The sequence below is a fragment of the Alligator mississippiensis genome, chromosome 1, assembly GCF_030867095.1.
Source record: "Alligator mississippiensis isolate rAllMis1 chromosome 1, rAllMis1, whole genome shotgun sequence".
NCBI classification, from domain to species: Eukaryota; Metazoa; Chordata; order Crocodylia; family Alligatoridae; genus Alligator; species Alligator mississippiensis.
The window spans coordinates 9904499-9914239 of NC_081824.1; positions in this window are offsets into that span (position 1 = coordinate 9904499).

Sequence of the window (9741 nt, forward strand, 5' to 3'; positions counted from 1 at the left end):
CACGTCCTTGTTGAAGTGCAGCGCCCACAACTGGAAGCAGTACTACAACTGCAGTCTCACCAGTGCGAAGTGCAGTATGAGTATCACTTCCTTAGTTTTGCATGAGATGCAACAGTTAATGCATGCCAGCACGTTATTTGCCCTACTGGCCACAGCGTTGTACTGCTGGCTTATGTTCATGCAATGCTCAATCACTATCCCTAGGTCCCTTTCAGTACAAGTCAAATTGTTGCCACCAATCCTGTAGGTATGTTGAGGATTGTTTGCCCCCAGATGGAGCACCTTACACTTCTGAGCATTGAACTTCATCTGGTTCTGATCCACCCAACTCTCCAGCCTGTCCAGGTCTGCCTGTATCTGCAACCTATCTTCTGGCATGATCATACTCCCCCATAACTTGCTGTCATCAGCAAACTTGGCCAGCGAGCTTTTCACCCTCACATGCAAATCACTGATAAAGATTTTGAAAAGCACTGGTCCAAGCACAGACCCCTGAGGGACACCACTGACCACTTCTCTCCAGGATGACACAGATCCATTCATGAGAACTCTCTGGGTCCTACCATGCAGCCAATTTTCCACCCACTGAAGTGTTGAGCAGTTAAGCCCACAATCTTCCCATTTTTTCCATAAGGATATCATGGGATACTAGATCAAAAGCCTTTTGGGAGTCTAGGTATATAATGTTGACCTTCTTTCCCATATCCAGGTGATGAGAGACCTATTCATAGAAGGAGATGAGATTGGTAAGAGAAGACCTACCCAAGACAAACCCATGCTGGCTGTCATTCAGAAACTTACCCTCAGCGAGCATATCGCACGTAGATTCTTTAATGAGTTTTTTTCCAGGATTTTCCCTGGGATGGAGGTTAGGCTGATTGACCTATAGTTGCCCGGGTCCTCCCTATTCCACTTCTTGAAGATGGCTCTCTTCCCCTTCTTGAAGATGGCACAATGTTGGCCCTCTTCTAATCCTCAAGGATTTCCCTTGAGTGCCATGAATTCTGAAAGAGTTTTTCCAGGGGGTCCACAATGACCTCAACCAGCTCCATCCACACTCTCAGATGAAGTCCATCTGGTCCTGCTGATTTATGTCTACCTTTTCTAATTGGTTTCGCACCAACTCAGCATCTGCAGTGATAAGGCTATCATTCCCACCATGCCTCCTGTGATCCTTATTTCACTTGTCTTTCCCCTTGGTCCAGTGAAATACTGAAGCAAAGTGGGCATTCAGGAGTTCAGTTTTTTTCCTGAGTGTCCATAACCAGCTGTCCTGAGGTGTTAAGGAAGTGCCCCACGCTTCCATTTGTTTTCCTTCTGCTCCCTTCATACCTAAAGAAGGTATCTGTGTCTTTTCTGAAATGTCAAATAAATCAGAGGTCAGGGAAGCAGACCCTACGATGACAGGCTGAGAGCCCTGGGGCTCTTTAGCCTGGAAAAGGGCAGGCTCAGGGGTGATCTGATGGCCACTTATAAGTTTATCAGGGGTGACCACCAGTATCTGGGGGAACGTTTGTTCACCAGAGCGCCCCAAGGGATGACTACTAGGTTGAATGGTCATAAACTACTACAAGACTGTTTCAGGCTGGACATAAGGAAGAATTACTTTACTGTCCGAGCCCCCAAGGTCTGGAACAGCCTGCCACCAGAGGTGGTTCAAGTGCCTTCATTGAACACCTTCAAGAACAAACTGGATGCTTATCTTGCTGAGATCCTATGACCCCAGCTGACTTCCTGCCCTTTGGGCAGGGGCTGGACTCGATGATCTTCCGAGGTCCCTTCCAACCCTAATGTCTATGAAATCTATGAAATCATTGTCTACATGTGTATTTTGGTAGAGTTAGGTACTCCACTATAAGATAGTACTGTCCCCAACAGCATTGTCTTATGGTAGAGTTAATTAATGTACTGTGTCCTAATACTGGCATAAGTGCAGACTGTGGAGCTAATTAGTCAACTCCACAGTAAAATGCATATGAAGATGCACCCACTGAGAGGAGGCTTGAACCTGCATTTTTCACATTCCCACAAAGTGCACTAACCATAATGCCATGGGCTTGGGATTTCCCAAAGTGTTCTCAGGGTCTCTGAGAGCTATTGGGTCACCACAGTGGGAAGCTATGTGGTGCCAGGATGCAAAGCAAGGCAGAGGGACTGCGAGATGGATGCTGCCTTGGCAGGGGAGAAGGGAACCTTGGTTCTGGATCCTAAGGTATTATAGTTAACCGCATCGGTTTTCTTCTAATGCGAATGACAATGTGTTCAATAAAAATAGTGGATGAAGAAGAAAAGGAGTTTAAAGGAGATTATTTCATCCCTCCCCTTCATTGGCTGGAAGGATGTGTGATGGCCACAGGTGTCAGAACATTACTTTGCCCATCTACCAAATCCAATGGATTAGAAGCAATTTGCAATGGAGAGCACCCTGGACCAATTTCGGTTTTTGAAACTTTGTAGAATGGGCCAAGTTCCTCAAACACTCTCTGACAATATTTCAAAGCTAACAATTGCAGCCCAAAGAGACCCTCTTACCGAAAAGTTGGAGTTTGAGAAGAAACAATGCACCATAATTAGGTGTCGGGCCCTGCTTCAGCCAGTAAGTACAATATTTGTTTAAGCAGGGAGAGAGACAGAAATGTCCTCAGGGTCACTTTGAGCTTCCCCCAGCTCCTCGTTACAGTGCGAACGCTCAGATTTCATAAAAGGAATCATCGCGAGGCAGATTCCATTTCCTCCAATGTTGCGGATACAAAGAAATTGTCAGAGCACTGATGGGGCTGGCTTTGAATGATGCCTTAAGACATGGATTAGAATGCAGAATTTGTTATAAGGTATTCAAAAGAGGTCCCTACCTCACACTGGAGGAGAACCCTGCACTGAAAAATATACCATTATAACTGCCATCTCTGTTGAAAGCAGGGAGACGGGCGCTGCCGAATAACAGAGCTCTTGCAGAAACTACCGTGCATAATGTGCCAAGCAACGCATGAAAAACGAGGCAACAAACCACTGGAGGAACAGCCAATTGCAGCCATAAGGGAAAAGTCTCCTTATTCCTTCTGACTGCAGTTAAAGAATATTTGAAATACTAACAAGCAGATAAGGCATGCAGCTTCATTTCTACAGCGGGCCTGCATACATTTGTTCCTTAGAAGCTAATCTAGATCCCTTTTGCGAAAGGGATTTTCTTAAGGGACTGCTGGTCGGGAATGTGCACACGTTCCATGACCAAGTCCAAAAGGACCAATGGAGTCTTTTATTGCCACTCATGCCTGAAATCTCCAGAGTATCCTTTAAAACTTGACTCACAAAAAATTGGATCATCTAGGGGTAGTTCTCTCTGAACACATCGATGTCTCTAAGAACTTAATTGGTTTATGTTTCTTTGGGCAAAGATAATATTTTTACAAGGTGATGTATTTTGTCAAATCATGCAGGATGGGGCAGTGATTGCTTCCCTGATGCCAAATATACCAACTAATTTTATTGCCATTTCAGACATCATTGAGTAACCAATGTTTTCATACTATTCCCAGAGAGACAGCTTTTTGATGTCCATGGGAGTTGTTGGGTGTTCAATATATATCTGAAAAATAAGCCACTTTTCCCTGTGCCTAAATATGGACCTCCGAGTTTAATTTGCCACCTGATTTAGAAAATCCTGCTTGTGATGGTTACCCAAATATTGCAAAGTTTCTCTGATTTGTGGAGCAGGCTGTCCATAGCTTACAACCTCTCTTTACTAACAGATATTAATACATACTAGGCTGCTTGTTACTCAAATTGGTGAGTATTTCAATTTAATAAGTCATTTTGAATTGGACACAATCTGACACAATATTAAATATGATCTGCATTGTTTATTTGCAGTGGGAGGGTTTCTCAGGAATGATTTTTTTTCCCCTGATATCTTTACAGAAAGTGAGTTTCATAAGTTTTTATTGAAATGTTCACTTACACAAGAAGGGGTCATTAGGTCACCTTGAAGAGTCTTTGATTTCCTTCCTCCGCTGCATTAAATCATCCATTCAAGGAAAAGAACCAAAATCATGTTACTTAAGTCACCAATAGAACTGGCCGATTTTTTTTTCTGTTCGGAAATTTCACATTTCAAAGGAAAATGGGGGAAAAAAACGAAAAAGAAAAGTTTTGTCCATTTTTTGCATCTCATTTTTGTCCAGTAATGTTGGAGAATGTGCTATCTTTGCCTAAATCATTTATCAAACACTTCTTACTAACAACAACAAAAAATCAAGAAAAAAAAAAGTATTGTATTAACTTAAAAAAATTACATTAATCTAATTAAGTATTTACTAGGAATTGTTTCCCCAGTATATCTTTTATTATAATACTCAACACTTCATTCTTTCTTGTTGAGATCAATGGTCTTTTAGGCCTTACGGAAGAATCCTTGAGAAATAAGAGAGAATTTCATTTTTTAACCAGCCAGTGGAAATTTCTTGCAGGAATATTTTAACCAGCTCTATGGATTTTAGGAAAAGTTCTTTAAAACCTCATACGTAGTCTATGGTATGAAACTGGTGTCACCCCTGTTTCATTGCACGGAAATATTTTATAAGGGACACGCAGAATTTAGCAATATGAATGGCAACTGAGAAGGAGGCCTTCAGTCCTAACAACGTGCTACAGCTGTCCTCAAAACTGTCCGTGAAGACAGTGTTCCCTGTCTTGAACTTCAATATGCACACAAAAAAATGAATGCTGTGTACCTGGGGTCTGGTTTGCAGAGGTGCCCAATCCCTAAAACTGCCATGGTGTTTGGTTTGGTTATATACCAAATGCACTGCACCCAAATGCACTGCACCTGAGCATGCCTCCCTGCTCTGGCATGATTATTAGCCATATGACTAGGTATATTGTGGTTCTGGGGTGAGTATATTCAGCAAAATATAGCAGTACACTGAAGGAAACAGAATATGCATGTATGTATAGACACGTAGACATATATACATATATGCACACACATTACACCGATGAATATGCATAGCTAGCAAATGGATATATTGCAGGTGCATATACAGAGACAGATATAAATATATACTTCCTTCACACACATGCAAACACACATGATCTGTTGGTTGCTTCAGTCCAGCTCTTTGTGGACAGATGTTAACAGGCTCATTAGAAATGCTGAGGAATGAAAAGACCCCGAGATTGAATTATTATCTTGCCCCTAGAGGTGGTTCATCACTCCGGGTCAAGTTCAAGGCATACTGATGAGGTAGCTTGGGGGAAGTTTGCATTGCTTTGGCCTATATTGCATCTGCTTTGTAGGTAAAAAGAGCATTCCAGGGCTGATTCATCTATTATACTAATATAAATCAAAAGCTTTAGCATGAGATTGATGTGAAATCAAAATCAAGTCCTCCGTGGCCAGAAGAATATATCTTCCACCATTCAGAAGCATCTTAGTCTACTTCTGCCATCCTGTCTCATTAAGTTATTAAACAAATATCCAATTGTTTCTACTGTGACTGCCTAGATAGGGAAACACCACCAAAATGAACGATACTTGGCTATTAAATAGGTATTTTCACATAAAGGACCAGCCTCTGATACACTTACTCGCGTAGAATTATCCCGCACTACCGAAAGTAGATCTATGCTGTACTGCACTCATAAATCAGGCCGCTACTAGCTTCGTCCAAAATACTCAGAGATTTTTTCTGATCTTGTTTGTGGACTCTGTTAGGAAATATCTAATGCAATTAGTCTGCCCAAGGAGAGAAACTGAATGGATGGAAGAGGTAGAAAGAAGATACCTCGCTTCAGAGTTGCTGGATGTACCTCCCAGTGAACACTTGAGCAGAGATAGCTGGAAATCATCACCTGCATATATCCATACACACAAAGAGAGAGAAAGAGAGAGGTTTTTTAGATGCAAATTGCTAGAGATCTAACTCTTGTAGCTCACATCCCAATAGGAGGAAATACAGCAAAGCTGACAGATGTCATCAGTTGAATTAAATGACTGTATAAAAAAACTCACAACGTAAGTCTTTTATCTAAAAAAACCTGCTTGTTAAAAAAAGTGCCAGTGGATATGGACTGCTACTTTGATTGCTAAGCCTTTGTACCCTGCAATTCCATGGATAAACAGTTGTAAATTATGTGCCTCCTTAGATTCCCTCAATACCAATAATTATAAAATGTTAAAGATTTTTTTTTTTTTTGGAGTCAGAAATGACCCTCATCTGCTTATTTCTTTATGATCCAATGTGTAACATTTTTATGGGTTACGTGTCTGAAAGGAAGTATATATAATGATGTTTAATGTGTAGTTGAGAGCAAAATTATTACAGTTTTATATATAGTGAAGCCATATAACAAAAGAGCAGTAGCTAGTGTTTGCCCTTATATGAGATGCAGTCATATAATAGAGAGCCTTAGAGCTAGGGTTTACTGTACTTTGGGAATTAATCACATAAACTATAAATTGGGTTCAACAGGCTGGCTGGGTAAATAGGCGCAGCTAATGAGGACACTATGAGATCTTATAAGAGCGCTGACTGCCCCAGGACAAATGTGCTGAGCTGCACCTGATGGAAAACTAGAAGACATCAAAGCATAAAGGATTAGTGCTCTCACAGTGTTGAGAAATGGCCAGGGGGAGATTCACCAACTTATTACCCACATCCAAGCTAATCCTGTTATCTGCAAAATATAACTGTGTTCAGGAACTGCCACCACCTAAACTTGCAGGAGACTAATTCTGTGTTTACATGGACAAAAGTGCAGGGAATTTTCATTTGGTCAAAGAATAGGAGAGACAAACATTTTAAGAGCTTCTTTTGTATCCAATTTGCAGAAAAAAGGGACAAAAAAATGTATCTTTCATTATTTAAAGTCTCCTTTCCCTCTGTATAGTTCTTATGTGAGTGAATTATTTTTCAAAAGAGCAAAGGGCATGAATCATATATGATTCCTCCCTCTTTTCTCCACCTGGGTTGCAGTTTTACTTTCCCAAAAGACTATCACAATACTTTGAAAGCATCTTTTAATCGCAAGAGAAGATGAGAGGAAATGATGACCCTCCCTCTCCAGCTTCCCTTTGAAATGTTGCAGTTTTGTTGTTCACTTTATTTCGGCTCATCATTGGAGTATGGCCAAAATATCCCAAGTTTGCTTATGCCACAAATGGTATGCCACAAATGACAGCTCTTTCCAAACCTTAACATGTGAGCAGGAAAACTCAATGGAAGAGACTGAGAATCATCAATGCTACCAACCTAATCTCGTTTATGTTAGAGCCATCTGGTGTGACTGGCACCTATGGTAGACAATGGTCCATGGGTTTTTGTTTGAATCCTACTAAAGTGGATCCAGCCAGTACCTTCCTCTTGGGGCAGATAATGCCAAACGTGAGGGGAAAGAATCGCCATGTGTTTAATCTAAACATGCAGTTCCCTTCTTCTGATGGTGTGTCAGAGCCAGAGTTGGCTGCCTTAAGGGCAGAGTTCAAGGCCTAATTATCCAGGCAGGCCTTCGGCTAAGTATTTATATGGTATTAAGAAAGAGACCCCCAGTCCACAGATATAGCTGTTCAATCTGGAAGGCAGGGTTTTATCCAAGCATCTAAGGGAAATGATTAATTTCATAGGTTTTAATTTCTAGGCATAGGAGCATGTGACGGTGCTTAGTAATGGAAAACAGCCTTTACAAGGAGCTGCATTCATAAAGAGCCTCCATGGGTTTTTCCTGTTGTTGTTTCAATAGATCTTAACCTAAATCAGTGGGATTTTTGGTGCAGTGAGCATCCTTACTGTTAAACAATTAACAAGCATCATGATGAAATGATGCTGCTGTCCTAGAGTGACTAAATGCTAACTAGAGGCAAGGAGGGTATTTTTTAGGTCTTAGAAGGATGACTGGAGACAGAGGTGGATTCTCCCCTTAGTTGCTTGCTCACTTTGCTTTCTTTCCTCCCTCCCTCTAGACTTACACCAGTATAATGGGTTACCAGTAAACTCCTGCTCCATTTGTTGATAATTCCTTTCCCACTGTACCTACACCACCCAACATCCAGAAAGGAAGGAAAGAAGCTCTGATCTGTCTGCATGCCCTATCCTGTACTCTCGATGCTAGTTACTAGAGCTGGTTGAAATGTTTTGCATTAATTTGGTGGGCTCAAAAAAATGTGGCAGTAGTGACACTGGTGTCTCGCAGATTCATGGTGATTTCAGTGAAGTGCTCGTTCTTGTTAAAGAAAAATATTCCAGAAATTCTGAAAAAAAAGCATATTTTTCACAATAAAATATCCCGAGTTATTTGGTTCAAAGGCATTTTTTTTTTTTTTTTTTTTTTAGCCTTTCCTTTTACGGTATTTCAAAATGCATGCAAAATATGTCAATCAGAACCTGAATGCAACATCTTCATTTTGCTGGAATTCAATGTTTCGTTTGGCCTGTGTTCTCTTTAATTTTTGAGTTACCAAAAAAATAAAGAAAGGAATATTGTTCTTATTTGGATTCATACGAATGAAAAAAAAATCTTATGTGCCCAGCTTTACTATTCTTCTGTTTCACTAGTAAGAGAGGGAGAGAAAAAGGAGACGTGGAGAACAGCTTGAGCTGAGAAGCAAAGGGAGTGAACAGAAGCTGAGAAGGGCGTTCTCAGAAAGAAGAGCATTCAAAGACAAACTTCAGGACATATAAATTAGCTGCATTCATCTCAATTTCGTTGTACCAGTTTATACCACTCTGAAAAGTGTTTAAAAGCTCTGTGTGCTTATTTGCATGTGGGACTGAAGATATCCTGTTGGTCCTCTTCACCCTGGTCTCTGCTGCCACAGTTATTTCTGGACTCCCCCTTCCAGGGAAATGCCCTCTTCACTTACAGAGGGGTGAAGAGTTACCCTACTTTTCACTCAGTATTTTACAGCCTTCTGGCTAAGACACCATCCTAGGAGACGTGGGACTGAATTTCTCAGGCTGAGGAAATGCTAGAAGATGTGTCTCCAATTTTCAAACGTTCAAACTAAAAGGTTGGTACTGGCACGACTTTGTCCTGCTCCACCCACATGGTTTTGAGTGAAAGCATCAGCGGTCACTGAAATTCATATGGAACTGAGTGCTGTCAGTGTGAATTAAGGTCTTTTAAAGGAAAAGAATATGTCTTCTGATTTTCTTCTTGTTCATGGTTGTTCATCCATTATGGCTTGCTTGTGAGTTGCATAAATACTGGGTGCCTAGAAAAGACAGGTATTTTTTATGAGTATCTTTGTGTGTGGCTTTAGGTTTTGATGTTTGTTTGAATCTAAAGTAGCAAAAAATTGAAATTTGCAACCCATATGGACTAAACACTTCCACTTTGGTCTGCCCAAAACCCACAGGTTCAAGTCCTATGATCCCAGCACTCGTTCCTACCCACGGCAGGGGAGGTCAGACTTGATGATCTGTTCAGGTCCCTTCCGACCCTAGAAACTATGAATTCAGTCTTTATCTGGCTGCCATTAGGAAATATATGGAGGCTTTTGAAGCTTAAAGTTTTGCCTTTCAAGAGTAGTCCAGTGTGAGATCCCACAGAACCAATGCTTCAGTCATACTTCTTTAGTAGTAGCACCTATGTACATCACACTTTGTGACCCTTAGAGTCCTCCTTTCTCATGGGAACTGGAAAGCCAGATTCAATTAGATATTAAAATTGCTTTGAAGTGACCCATCAGTTATATGAGTGATGTCTGTTAATGACATACATCATCATCATCATCATCATCATGTT